The 15,402-nt window shown below is 50.0% G+C and overlaps 1 pseudogene; it reads left to right on the forward strand.

Moving 5' to 3' along the window:
* The first annotated feature begins 3,228 nt into the window (after positions 1-3,228).
* LOC123129267 (protein FAR1-RELATED SEQUENCE 1-like) lies at positions 3,229-11,255 on the forward strand (annotated as a pseudogene).
* Positions 11,256-15,402: the final 4,147 nt, after the last annotated feature.

The raw sequence follows: 15,402 nt of genomic DNA on the forward strand, positions 1-15,402 counted from the left end.
TTGGAGTAATGCTTGCGCAGGTTGCTCTCTAGTTTCTCGTTCGTGCTTTGCCTCCTCTTCTCGCTCTCTTTTGCGAACAGGATAGCCACCATATATGCTAGTCGCTTGCTGCAGCTCCACATATTTACCCTGCCTTACCTATGAGCTTAAATAGTCTTGATCGCGAGGGTGCGAGATTGCTGAGTCCCTGTGGCTCACAGATTACTTCCAAACCAGATGCAGGGCCTGATGATTCCGCTCTAGATGATGCACTTGAGCTCAAGTGAGAGTTCGACGAGGACTCACGCCGATACTACGTGTCTTTCCCTGATGATCAGTAGTGGTGCCCAGTTGGGGTGATCGGGACCGTTGGGTTATCTTTTATTTTGGCGCCGTAGCCGGGCCATGAGTGTCTGTTTGATGTAATGCTATTTATGTACTTTGATTGACGTGGCGAGTGTAAGCCAACTATGTATCTCCCCTTTTATTATCTATATTACATGGGATGTTGTGAAGATTGCCTAACTTGCGACAATGCTTTCAATGCGGTTATGCCTCTAAGTCATGCCTCAACATGTGGGAGATATAGCCGCATCGAGGGTGTTACATGGTGGAGAGGGGGACGGGGTGGTGACGCAGACGAGAGCAGCGCGGGTGAGGCGGGCGCTGTGGCGATCGACGTCGGGGTGGAAGGCCCCGAGCCATGCATGGCGGGCTGGGCCGAGGAGGCCGGCGCCATGTTGGGCTGGCCTGCGGGAGGCACGACGACCGCGGGAGCAGGCTGCGTGGCGACCAAGTCGAGAAGAAAATCGAGATCGTCCAGAGACTGAGTGGTTCGAGTGGTGGCGAAAGGAAAAGTGTGTTCGTCAAAAATGACATGTCGCGAGATGATGATGCGGCGTGTCTTTAGGTCGAGACACCGATAGCCGCGATGCGATGCAGGGTACCCAAGAAAGACGCATGCGATGGAGCGAGGGGCGAGTTTATGAGGTGCCGTGGCGGACTGGTTAGGGTAGCATAGGCACCCGAAGACACGGAGGTCGGAGAAGGAGGGGGGTTTTTGATAGATGAGGGTATACGGGATCCGGAAGTCCAAGGCTTGGCTAGGACGACGATTGAGCAAGAAGGTTGCAACGGCAAGAGCCTCGGCCTAGTATGCAGGGGGCGTATAAGCTTGGAACAGGAAGGTGCGGGTAATGTCGTTGAGCGTGCGAAGTGCTCGTTCGGCCTTGCCGTTTTGAGGGAAGGTGTATGGGCAGGACATGCGGAGGTGTATACCGTTGCGTGCAAGGAACTCGATGAAGGTAGAGTTAACGAACTCGGTACCATTATCGGTCTGGAAGGATATGACAGGGAGGTTGAATTGTGTGCGTGCGTATGCAACAAAGTTGATGAGAATATCACATGTGTCGGATTTCCGGTGAAGGGGAAACGTCCACATAAAATGAGAGAAGTCATCAACAATGACAAGGTAATATTTGAAACCAGAATTACTAGCAACAGGTGAGGTCCATAAATCGCAATGAAGTAATTGGAACGGAGCAACACAAACTGTTGATGATCTAGAAAAGGGTAAACGCACGTGCTTGCCAAGTTGACATGCATGACACACTTGAGTACTTTTATGACATGGAATAGAAAATGTTGAAGATAAATGTGACATAGAGTCACGACCGGGATGTCCTAAGCGACGATGCCATAGCTCCGATGTGGTGGTGGTGGCGACGAGTCCAAACGGGGAGGTGGTGGGGTTGGTGTTGGCGTTGAACTCGTAGAGCAGTCCGGGGCTACTGTAGCGAATGATCTCACGCCGAGTGTGCAGATCCTCGATAGAAAAACCACATGGGTCATACTCCACAGAAACAGAATTATCGATTGTAAATTGACGAGTAGAAAGGAGATTTTTGATAATATCTGGAACAACGAGAACATTGTTGAGATAAAATGTGTGACTAGGTGTGGAGAGTGACGTGGCCGGTGGTGGTGATAGGAAGGGGAACACCATTGCCGACAGTGACTCGAAGAGAGGGAGGAGGATGGGAGGAAGTGGAGAGTATACCGGGGTCGGAGACCATGTGCGAGGTGGCGCCGGAATCCATCACCCAAGCACCCGGCGTGGAGGAGCCGGCGGCAGAGGGCCCAGCGGTGGCGTTGAGGGCGGCGACAAGGGCGGAGCAGTCCCATGCAGGAGCCGGGGCGGAGCCGGCAGGGTGGTAGGGCACCACGGGTGGAGGCGGGTTGGTGCCCCACGCCTGGCCATGCAGGGGCACCAGCTGGGTCGTGTATGCGACCTGGCCTGGGGGCACCCAGGTGGACTGACGGGATGGCGGTGCCGGGGTGGTGGACCGCGGGGCTGGCCCGAGGAGGCCGGCGCCCCAGGCGGGAGCAGCCGGACCGCCGTAGGGGCGCCAGGTGGGCTGCATCTGCTGTGTCTGCCCGGTGTAGCGGTTGAAGCAGATCCACGGCCCGGGCGCGGCGGCAGGGTAGGCATGGTTGGAGTTGGCGCCGCTCCCGCCGCCGTTCTTCTTCTTCTTGGACCAGCTGCCGCCTTGGCCGCCATTGCCGCCGGAATTGCCACCGGTGGAGGAGCCAGTGGTGTTGCCGTAGAGGGCGACTTGGGACGGCATGAGGCCGCCCGGGGCGGTGTTGGCGAGCTGGTTCTCGCGAAGGAGAAGAATGGAGCGAGTCTGCAGAAAGGTGGGGGCCGGAACCTGCATCGTGACGAGGGTGGTGATGTCGGAGAAGCGGGGGTTGAGCCCCCGGAGACAGGTGAGGACCAGGGTTTGGTCGGTCACGGGCTACCCTACGTCCGCGAGCGCGTCGGAGAGGGCCTTCAGACGATGGCAGTAGGCGGTGATGGTGAGGTCGCCTTGGACGAGGGCCCGGAACTCCGCCTCGAGGTAGACGGCCCGGGTGAGCTGATTGTCGAGGAAGAGGTTCCGAATCAGCGCGTAGGCCTCGTACGCGGTCTGATCTTGGGCCATGATTGTGTCGAGGATGTCCTCGCTGATGGAGCCGTAGATCCACGAGCGCACGACGAAGTCCTGACGCTGCCAGTCCGCCGAGCGGGCATCCGGCGGCGTGAGGTCGGAGATGTGGCCGGTGAGGTCGTACTTACCGACGAGGACGGTGATGAGCATACGCCACTTGGCGTAGTTGGACTTCTGGAGGTCGAGGATGACGGGGACATGCGTCTTGACGCTGGCGACATGGACGGCCTGGGACGCCGGCGACGCGATGGACGGGATCATGGCCCCGGCGGTCTGCGTCGCGAGCGTCGATGAGGTGGAGGCCCCGAGTGTAGAGGAAGTGGAGGCGGAGGTCGACATGGCGGCGGCCTGGGGAGGAGGAAGGAGCTGCGGCAGCGCGGAGGGAGGATGGCGGCGGCGGCTTAGGGTTTTGGTGGCGGAAGCTAGGTTTTAGGATGTAGGGTTGATACCATATAAACATGAAAGGGAAGACGCCTCTCAAGGGGCGATCGGCTCATATATTTATAGCAAAGTTACAAGTCTTGGAGACCAAGAAATAAACCCTATACGCGTATATGTACAACCATATGCAAACGGAATACGCGAGATTAGCTATACAAAGTTATACGTTAACAGTTGGCATAAAATGTCTATTGAAATGCAAGCAAGTCACAGCCCAGTTAACAAGTTACAAGAGCATCTCCATGGACAAGCGAATTTATGCACAAGCCATCGATAAATTAAAACATCTCCATTAACAAGCGTAAGGACAAGTCGAGGATACATAACTAGACATTCACACAAGCATCGTGAACAAAATCAGAGAAAAAAGTGTATATCAAGTTGACATTGCAACACATGACACACGAGAGAAGGAACGAATGGGCATCATCGTCCGATCTGGTAAACCTAGATCTAGGGTTTTCCCCAGAACAACACGAGTGGGGTGCCACGACCTGCAACAACAATGCCTCGAGAAGGGAACGACGTCAAAGACGCTACCATCGTCCGCCATGACTCTAGTCGGCAAGATTTTCACCGGAAGTCGCGTCCCCCCGATCTCACAGCTGGGTGGATTCGAACGGAGCCTTGCCGTGGAGACGAGGGCCACCGTCGGCACGACGGCAGGGAGCCTACAGCCGCCCCTCACCGGTCCTCCTCGCGCCACCGGCCGGCCAAGGCCATACCGTGACGGATCTGGGCAGGATGCTAGATCCGCAGCCATCGATGCCACCCATTTGCTCGCAGCCGCCACCCTTGCTGAATAAAGCGCCACCACCACCCAACCTCAGGTCACCGCCAGCCATGGAGGCTTCGATTGCCGCCGGGCAGAAGGGGCGCCGCCCTGACTGCCGCCCCCGGCCTCCCTGCATGTAACGCCTCCGCCGCCTCACAGGGGATGCCGCATCGGATTATTTGAAGTAGTAAAACAAACACAGTTTGATGAGCAATAACGAAGCGGGGCAATGACCTTGATGCGAATGGCCGTCCTGGGAAAAGAAGGAAAAAAGAGCTGTGTAAAAAGGAAAATAAAGGGAGAAAGAGTCCCTCCCCGCCCTGCATCCGCTCTTCGCATTCCATACTTCCTTCAGTGTTTTTGAACTCAAAAAGGAAAGAAAGAAAAGGTCCACTCTTCACATTCCAAACTTGCTGCAGTTTTTTTAACTCAAAAAGAAAGAAAGAGAGAAAGAAAGAAAGAAAGAAAAGGTGGACGCGGAGTTTCTGCACCCGAGCTCAAATGAGCCCGGGTGAACAGTAAAATCAAAACTAAATCAAAAAAAATTCAAAAAAATCCAAATTTTTTTTTGGAGAAACATTGACAAAAGTTTTAAGTGGTTGCAAAAATTCATCATGAAATCACATTTCTAGAAGGCGTGGCAAAAAAAATCAGTACTCTGAAAAAGCTACTTTCAACAGCATTTTGGAGCACTGAATTTGTTTTTTTTGCCACGCCTTACAGAAATGTGATTTCATGATGAATTTTTGCAAGCACTTAGAACTTTTATCAATGTTTCTTTCAAAAAAATTCTTTTTTTCGATTTTACTGTTCACCGAGCTCAAATGAGCTCAGGAGTAGAAAGGCACTTTCGAGAAAAGGCTCCCTTCATTTCTGCATGCATGTGTTGTCCAAAGTTTGGTTGGTGGTTGAATTTGATTCAAGACTAGTACTACTAGTAGACTTGTGTGTGTTTCGTCCTGCTGATAGGTTTGTTTGACATGCATGCATGCACACACGCACGATGTGTGCAGGATGAGCGCGCCACTTGGCCGGGAGGAGCTGAAATGTGTCCGCCCAAGCCTAGTTCGTCCGTGCATTGATTTCTACTCCGTATTTAATAGTAGTACTCCCTCTGTTCCGAATTACTTGTCGCAGCTACGGATGTATCTACATGTATTTTAGTTTTAGATACATCTATTTCTGCGACGAGTAATTTGAAACGGAGGGAGTAGAAAATATATCGACTTCCGTGCATTGAATTTGGAATGCAGGAGCAGGCCGTCGTCGGTCCGGTCCGATAGGCGCTGCCGGCCGGACGGGGCTGCAGCTGCAGGAGTGCCGAGTGGGCGACAGCGTTGACCGCGATATACGGCCAGGGCGCACGCCAACTTAGCTAGGAGTCGACCTACGTGGTCACATTCGACTCGACGGCCATGGCCTGATGGATTCACTCGCTCGCTCGCACCTGCATGTCAGCTCCTTGATCATTTTACTACAAGTAGAGTATTTCTCTCCATTTCTCTGTCTGTGTGCGTGCCGTCCATTCCGCCGCGTCGATCACGAGCCAAGGCAGGTGATGTACGTTCCATCCTTGCATGCACGCAAATGATCTTCTCTGTTGGGTCTATCTACTGATATCGCCCGCTAGGAACGCATTGGTAGCTGAATCAAACTCAGCTTCCTACTTTGCATTGGTATATATACTGTATAAATTTGAGGCAAAAGCTACCGTGCTTAGTATATACGTACTCCTTTGAGAACGCATGGCCGCAACGTCCAGCTAGAGTTGACATACATCTACTGATCTTTTAGCTAGCCTACCTACAGACAACAGGCCAACTGCGTGCATTTTATGATCTATCAGCTGGCAACACAGCGTGCATTGTCTGATCACGGCTTCACACCAGCGTCGCTGTGTACTTCTAGGGATAAACATCCCGATCATTTGAATATGCCTTGAGATATGAGCCAAGTCTTTGAAACGTTTCATCTTAGAGCATCTCCACTCGTTGGCATCCTAGAAGGCATTTTCTTCGCCGCTTGAGGGGCTGCCGGCGAACTTTTTGCCTGAGGGTGTAAATTTTTCCACTCGTTGGGCTCCCCAGAAGCAGTGTTGAGGCTCAAGTAGGCAGCGGCATTTCGTCGAGTAGGTTACAGACAACATCGTGGCGGCCCTCGCGGGAGCACACAGCGCGGTGGTGGAGAAGCGCTCACGCCGCGCCGCCGTGACGCCGCTCGACGAGCTCGCCCGCGGGCGAGCGCCAGGTACACTAGGCACTGGTGCGCCACGTACACCAAGGCTACGCTCCGGTGCAGGCCCTGCTCGCGGCGCGTGCGCAGGCTCACGCGCCAGGCCGTGGCCGCGCTACGCCCGGTCGTGTCCGTGGCCGCCGCCGAGCCTGGGCTCCGCCTCCACCCCCTCCGGCGTCGTCCGCCTTCGAGCATGGATGGTCGCGGTCTCGAGCAGCCGCATGGGTCTGCGCTTCGGCCGCATCTTTGGTCATGTTGTCGTCGCCCCGGCCGCCGCCCTGGAGCATGGGCTCCGACGAGCCTTGGCCTCGCCTGTGCTCCGTCGCAGGGACCCCATCAAAGTCGCCTCTTGTTCGGACGAGGACGGCTCCTCCGCTGTTGCGAGCCACACACACACCAGGCCGTCGCTCAACGAGGTGGACTGCGTGCCGCGCGGCTCGCTGCTCCACCTGCAACTCACCGCACAGCTCGACGAGGTGGATGCCGGACACGGCCGCGTCGGAGGGACTGAGTTTGGGGGGAGATCGCCGGGCCTAATTTTACTCAAATCCTGCGAAAAACAAGGATCTGAGGACGTGAGTGGGGGCGTTTTTTATGCACCGGGGCTAAAAAAATGGTCGTCGGGGTATTCATGGGGGCTGGCTGGAGATGCTCTTAAGTACGACCAGGGCTGCAGGTTGTGTGGCCCATTCTCCGATTGCACACTGCGTTCGCTACCCGCTCGGGTAGTTTGGCCCCAGCGTTGGATCATTAATGTTTTTTCTTTCAAAAATAACGTTATTTTTTGTATTTCCAAATAGTGCAGAACACAGCAGAAACACTCGTTGGAACCAATTGCTTTTCCTTGGTTGGGAAACTTTTCATCTGGTTCCCAAAGCTAACTGTCTGATTGAGTAATAACGGTCGAGAGCAAGGACCTGGAGGCGAAACGGCCCCGTCCTTAAAAAAAGAAAGGGTACGAAAAAGGAGAAATAAAAGAAAAAAAGAAAGTGGGAAAGGGCCCTCCTCCCTGCATCCATGGTACTCAGACTACAGACGTTGACGTCACCTTACGCATGTGGTGGCAGGCGCAGGACAGGACCCTCTCCTCCCCTCTCCACCACACACGTGCATGGCACGTGTGGAGCAAGCCACCGTTTTTCCCTCGGCCTTTGGCTTGGCAAGACTGCCTCGGGAACGCAAGGGAAGGGAAGGGAAGCAGTACGCCTGTCTTTGGGTTTCTTGAATTTCTTCTTCTTTTTTCTTTCCTTTTTTAGTTTTTTTTATTATAGGCTCAGAAGAAGGGTGGCTGTGTAATGGTTTTTTGTGCTGGTTGGACCGTTTTTTTTTCTGAGGAGCAGACGCGTGTGTTTGTATGTGTGTTTTGTCTTGGGGATAGGCTTGTGCCATTCATTGTGGTGGTGACATGCATGCAGGATGAAGGTGCCACTTGGCTGAGAGAGGGCTCCATGCATTGAAATGTGTCCTGCCAACTCTGCCGATGCCTCTGTGCCTGCTCCGTCAGTACACTATACAGTGCTATATGCTACTCACTCCGTTTTTAAATAATTGTCTTTCTAGAAATTTCAACAAATGACTATATACAGAGCAAAATGAGTGAATCTATACTTTAAAACATGTCTACATACATCCATATGTTGTAGTTCATTTGAGATGGCTAGAAAGACAATTATTTGGGAACGGAGGGAGTACTAGGGTGGGTTCAGATGCAGGGGCCTTGCGGGAAAGCGTCGATGGGTGTGCCAAGACGGCGGGGGAGAACGACCGGCAACAGCGCTTATGATGTGTGCTCGGAGGCAACCTCCGGGTGGACCAGAAGGTAAACTGGAATCTATTCCCTCAGCAATCCATTAGTCTTGAATCTCACACAGAAACTGAATTTTGCATAACAGCTACGTAGGTTAAGATGGTGCTATTTATTCTTTGAAAAGGATAGTCGAAAAATGTGAGATGTTATTGCTGGGGAAGAGAAAAATAGATTTGACTATATAGACAATAAAGTTGCTCAGATTTCTCTAAGTTATTGAAAATGTACAACAAAACGAAACGTTCATTACAGTTACTTACATTTTTTAATTTCTCTAAGCATTCTGTGCATGGTAAAAAAAAATTATGAAGGGTTCGGATTGGGAAGGCGCCAGCAGCGAGGGAGCCAAACCCGGATAGAAAATCTGCTCTAGAACTTGCACTTAGAGCTTATGCTGAAAAACAGGACGGTGTTGTAGTCAAACCAGTTATTGCAACTTCATTCGATTCGGTTGATGAGGGATTCCAATTCTACAACCTGTATTCTTGGGAGGTTGGGTTTGGCGTGCGGTTGGCAAAGAGCAGGTTAAATGTCGATCGGAGGAAGTGCATGCAGGAGATAGTTTGTGCTTGCGCGGTTAGTAACTGCACCCCATTGCTGTAGTGCTGACAATCAATTGTAGATTTCTTGCAGGCTAAAAGTTTGGTCCATAACTTCATGTTAATTGGCTTTGTAGGGTGCACCGCTCAAGGAGAACAGCAGGTCTATCAGGACAGGATGCACAACTATGATCAGGTTCCTGAGATCAACGGATCATGGATGGTACATCTGTGAGCACAAGGCAAATCATAACCACCAACTGTCACTGACCTGTGGCGAGAAAATGCATTGGAAGTCTCATAAACACATTGACAAGTACACGAAGGATCTGATTAAGCAGCTCCATGAGAACAATGTCAGCCTGGGGAAGGTGTACAGCATTATTGGTAGTTTCTTTGGAGTTGCTGAAAATGTGCCATTCACAAAGAGGTCTCTTAAAAATCTTTGTAGAAAAATGAATAAGGAGCAATCAGATGGGGATGCCACAAAAACAATGGAGACATTGGCAGAAATGAAAGCTAATGATCCGGAATTCAACTATGCAGTGCAAGTTGACGAGGAGAGCCGTATCAAGACATTGATGTGGGTGACCGGGCGTGGATGTGACCAATACCGTTGCTTCGGTGATGTTATCACCTTTGACACCACGCACCGCACCAACTTATACGACATGCCATTTGGCTTGTTTGTTGGGGTGAACAACCATTTCCAAAGCATAATATTTGGTGGAGTGATGGTTCGAGATGAGAAAGTCGACACATTCAAGTGGGTGTTTAGAGAGTTCGTCCGCATGGTTGGAGGAAAACATCCGAGGACTATACTGACGGGTGAGTGCCGTAGTACAAGTAGTACTGTTGCAAGCTTTGGCATTTGGAATTTCTCACGATTTCTGTTCATTTTGCAGACCAAGCGAGGTCAATGGAAATAGCAATTGAGGAGGAGCTACCGAATACAGTACATAGGTGGTGCAAATGGCATGTCCTGCGGAAGGCGAAGGAATCGATGGGGCCTCTATGGTCGAAGAAGTCGGACTTCAAGAACGAATTCCACAAGCTAGTGCACCACATGATAACGAAAGATGAGTTTGAATCAGGATGGAATCTCATGCTCGACAAGTATAGTTTGAAAAAGCATCCTTTCCTAACTCAGGTATATGAGGTGCGCCATAAGTGGGCGAAACCATATTTTATGGGCGTGTTGTGCGCGAAGATGACTAGCACCCAACGCAGTGAGAGTGCGAACCATCTCCTAAAAGGGTATGTACCGCCAGGGTGCCCCATGCATCTATTCCTCAGGCAATTCGAGAAGTTGCAGTTCGACAGGGAATCAGAGGAGAGTTATCAGGAAAAAAGGACCTCCGTTGTAAGTCTATCATGACCGCCCTCGGTTACATGTTGACGCCACTTTATTTACTAATGAAATTTGTCTAACTCTGGTTGCAGGGCGGCGTTGTTCTGAAGTTAAACATCCCTTTGGAGAGACACGCTAGCAAGGTTTATACTCGTACAATGTTCGAACAGTTTGGCGATGCTCTATACAAATCCTGGACGTATGTTTTTGAAGAGCTTGAACGGGGCAAAGTGTATGTCTTGACACATCGGGACGCAGCAACGCGTGAGAAGTGGAGCAAGGTGGACTATAAAGTCATTGTCCATGAAAACAATTCCTTCTTCGCATGCGAGTGTGGCAGTTTCGAGCATGCTGGGATGATATGCTACCATGCACTTAAGGTATGTCCGATAGCATGGCCTAAATGTTACATGCAGCCCGAATATAGAAGTGTATCAGGAAAGTCAATTTCATTCAGTAAAACATGTACAATATGCAGGTGATGGTGCACCTGGATATTGCAGAGGTACCGGAGAAGCACATTGTTAAACGATGGACAAAGAATGCAAGGGATGTTCTTCCAGAGCATCTGTTGAGGTACCAAAAAGATCAAGGCCCACCGAAGCAGACCACATACAGGCACACCAAGATGTGTTTCAAGGCCCTCGAGTGTGTGCAGTTGGGTGACAGCAATGTTAATTGCTATGAAGTATTCATGGCTATGATGAACCAAGTTAGTGATACCCTACTGCCATTGAGCTTAGTCAAAGATGGCACGGGACTGGCGGAGCGTGAAGCAGCCCAGGTTGCAGATCAGGAAATGGAGAGGCTAGCACCGCCACAGAGCAACTATGTCGTGCCTGATCTGAATGAGGATGTCAACGTTCAGCCATCAAATTCTTCTTGCGTTGGGGAACCCACACGCAAACGACAATTAGGAAGGCCAACCACAAGCAGGGACAAGCCCATCTCATGTCAAAAGATCGCGATTTTGCTCGATTTGTAGGCTACAGGGACACAAGAGCACGACCCCTGCCCTAAACGTGCTGGAGTTCCGAAAGCGCCTCGGAAATTGCCAAAGTGTTCGAGATGCGGCGTTCTAGGCCACCGGAAGAATGTATGTGACAAAGCGATGGAACAGTTCGAGCCTCGCTTCCTGTGACGCCATGGTCCTTTTGTCGAATTATGAATTAGTGCTGGTGTATGTGGCCAGCCTAGAATTATCTAGCTATTAAAATTTGTACCCTTGAGGACTTATTTCCCTTCAATGTAATATTTGAAGATTTAGCTGTTCTAAAACTCACAAATTAGTTACAAAACAACATACAAGTTCCCAGATGGAAATAAACGCGACCGACTGTTCTAAAAGAACAAGAATTAGCTGTTTTCCTTCTCAGGGTTTCTCTATTTTTCACATAGCTCATCTCCAAAAAAATTGTTCAAACCCTAAACTATTTGTGAACCAACGATTATCTGCATATCCGTGATTAGAGTTCTACCAAGAGATGGTTCTACATGTAACCTCCTCCATGATTCTTAGTGCAACCTGCAAACCCATCAAATGACTAGTACCCCACGAGCCCCACACACAGTGGCCCATGTTGGAGGTATAGATGCTGCTCCGCCCATGTATCGTGCTGTCCATCCACTTGCGGGCTGCTGAGGAATACGGTGAAATACGGGTGCGCGTTCGGTCCTAGCTAATCAAATACGACTGACAACATATATCACGATGCTGTCTCCGCGGGCGTGATACCGAGCTGCGTGCAGACCGCGTCGCGTGCAGCACGCAGCAGCACCTTGTACCTTTTGACCCCGACCCGACCCGAGTAGAGTTAGCTGCCACCCGCGCGTTGGCGTCGCATCGAAACCATCTTACTCGAGGACGCAAGGCTAGCCTCTGTTGTTTCCCTTCAAAACATATATATACAGCGCTAAATCCATCACCGGGAGGAGTTCGGTCTCCTACACCGTAAAAACATGCACACCAATATTTTTCTTTTAAAACGAAGGCAAAAAATTTGCTTCATCCATTAAATAAGAGAAGAATAGAGTTTGTCAGGTTGCAAGCGATCCTACAAATAAACGCGTGGCAATTACTCTCGTACAACAATACGCCCTAGTTTCTTAGCGGCCCTAGTTTCTTAGCACCCGCCGTAACCCACAGGTTGGCCTCAAGCAATATATTTTCAAGAATAATAGAAGCTGGCAAACTTTTGTGGCGAAATACCTTCGCGCTTCTCTCATTCCAAAGAGTCCAAGAGACGAGCATGGTGAGGGAGGCCATCGCTCTTCTTTCTGGATTTCGCATGTCGGTTCTTCTATCCCTCCAACGCATAAGAGAGTCCTCAAGGTACCAATCGGAGGTGTCAATGTGCGCAAGACCAAACTTGTGAATGACCGATCGCCAGAGCCGAATGGAGAAGCGACACTTGACGAGAAGGTGGATGCCTGATTCTTGCTCCTTGCAAAGTGGATAAAGCCCACAATTTTCCCAACCGTGTCGCTCCAACCGGTCCGCAGTCCAAATCCGGTCTTGCAAGGCCAGCCAAGCGAAGAATTTGACCTTTGGGGGAGATCAAGCTTTCCAGACCATGTAGTGAATCGGCGAGTGCGTTAGGCCAAGGAATTGCGCCTTATAAGCAGTGGCCGCCGAGTATATCCCATCTACAACATGTTTCCAAACAATGTCATCCTCAACTTGGTCGTCAAGGTGAAAGTCATGCAGAAGTGTCCAGAGCGAGAAAAGCTCTCGGACGTGGGCGGCGGAGACAACTATGTCATGCTTGATGTGAGCCATCCAAGCGTTTCCGCGTGTAGCTTCTCACAGCTTCCAGCTCTTTCTTTTCGCGGTCTGTTAGATAAGTAGGGTAACATCCTTGGGTTTGTGACCAAGCAACCATGGGACGTCCCAAAAAGGTGTTTTAGCACCATTTCCGACGATAATGGTGATTGAGACATAAAAGAAATCTAGGTTATCCTCGGTGCAAGGGTTGCCCAATCCAACCCAAACATCTGCTTGGGCTCTGCTGCTGAGGTGGCTTTGGTACGAATGGATGCACAGCAATGTTTGGTATAGACAGACACCGAGCATCATCGGGCATCAAGCGAAAGGTGACATGCGTATAGCGGATTAACGCAACAGGCGACCAACCCAACGATCAAGTTTTCCCTCAACCACACATGCTTTGTTCCTCAACTTGGAGCAAGCAATCTGCGCACTGCGGCTCTTCAGTCTTCTCAGATTAGAGTACAGTACTACTAGTACAGTATTTGTAGCTTGCATGAATGCAGACGGAGGCACGCGCGTTGCTTCAATCTGAATCACAAATCCACAGCGAGGGATCAGTGCATGCATTCAGAACTTTTCATCCGTTCATGAATGTGGGAACTAGTGCATTCTCTACTGTTTACTGCCGCATGCATGTAAATAATTATGAGGCGGGGGCATGCACGGCTCTCGGTTTGGTTCTAAAATCTCTCGTGCTTGCTAGTGCCGCATGCATGCAAATAATTATGGGACTACTACTTATGTAAGAGCATGCTTGGATACGTTTTAGTCCCATGACTAAAAGTAGTGGGACTAAAACTTGCTAGTCTCACCCATGCTTGGATCCAAATACTAAAGAGACTAAAATCTAGTTATTGGGCATTTATTATCCTCCAAACCCTCCAATCCAGAACTAAGGAGAGGAATTAAATGAGGAGAGAGAGAGCTAATACATATTTTAGTAGTTTTCCCATGACTAAAAGATTTTAGCATCAAGACTAGTCCTAGCCTTTCTTTAGTCAGGGGTGCTTGGAACTTTAGCCTCTAAAAGAGACTATTTTTAGTCAGACTAAAAATAGTCCCTTGTATCCAAGCACCCTCTAAGTATCGCGCGCTAGAGCAAGCTAGCTACTCCCTTCTTTTCAGTTTACAAGGCTTATCTCAAAATTTTAATTTTTCCATTTTATAAGGCTCAATTTGGTTGTTCCCCATCACACGTGCAGACTTTAAGATGCATTAAATCATTGCGTGTAAGTATTAAGAGAAAACTGACCAATGCATGCACTTTATGCATGCATTGCAATTAATGCATTCGTAAACATAATTTTTTAAGAAAAACAAAAGCATTAATTGAGTGTTTTTGTAAACTACAAAAAATATTCCACCACTCATCATCTATCTTGATTGGTGAGATTTTTGAATTGAACCTTATAAACCGGAAAGAAGGGAGTAGCAAGGCATTGTTGGCAGAGTCGTCTAACCTCAAATGGCTATGTGACATAAAGGCAAATTTGACTCTGAATATAGGTACCACCGAAGACCGGTAAACTCAGACCGTATACTCCAACTGGATAGAATTATAACATACAAAACAGGCGTACTAGTAGTGCTGTACCGATCTTTTAGGTAGACGCATAAGTTGAGTTTCAAATAATCAATCTGCTGACAAGAGAGCGTGCATTCTCTGACCCCGTCTTCTTCACACCACCCTCCGTCGCTGCGGTACATGCTTCCATTTCCATGCCGCTTTCGGCCTCCCCTCCGGTACGCTCAGACTTGAGACCCAGAGGAATTAATCGGCACGATTGTCACCCAGCATCCGTGTTACTTCACTGACGTAGGCGGTCAACTTTTCTGCCGTACATACATTACGTGACTTTGGAGTTAAATTCTTGGTCGAGCGACCGGAGCGACGCACGGTCAATTGACGGGGACGATCGGCACGGACGTAGTCACGTACTACGTGCCTAATTTGACCCATCGTAGCGTGCGTGCGTACACAAGCATGCAGACGCAGTTACCGCTGAAATATATCCTACTCTACCTAATTATTAACCACCCACATCTTGTTTAGCGGCTGAACTAGATTAAGTAATTTGCCAGCCTTGGAAGATAGACGCATAGTTCATTGCATGGGCTAATCATGCACGTACGCACGCACGCACGTGATTATGTTATTGCCAAACGATGCATGCAAGTTCATGATTAGTAAGTAGTACTGAGTGTAGCAATCAAGGAGCTGGATGCCGTACAACACGAGAGACGACTGCATGCAGACACCAGTACTCTACTGGCCCACTCACGATAGTTAAGCAGGAGGACGACGATTGATCGAGATAGATAGGACACGGGGGAGGCAGATGGCACATGTTTATCTTTCTCCTTTTTTTCTTTTTCAGAGAGAAGAGGAACGTGAGATGAGTGAGGGGAGTGGGCCCACTGGGCCTGCTTGAGGCCCACAGACAGGAAGGGAGCCCCCGAGCAGTTGCCGTCACGGCCCATTGACGCGGCCCCGCGCCATGCCACGCCACGCCCCCGA

This window comes from Triticum aestivum, chromosome 6A, assembly GCF_018294505.1.
Source record: "Triticum aestivum cultivar Chinese Spring chromosome 6A, IWGSC CS RefSeq v2.1, whole genome shotgun sequence".
In the NCBI taxonomy this organism is placed as follows: Eukaryota; Viridiplantae; Streptophyta; class Magnoliopsida; order Poales; family Poaceae; genus Triticum; species Triticum aestivum.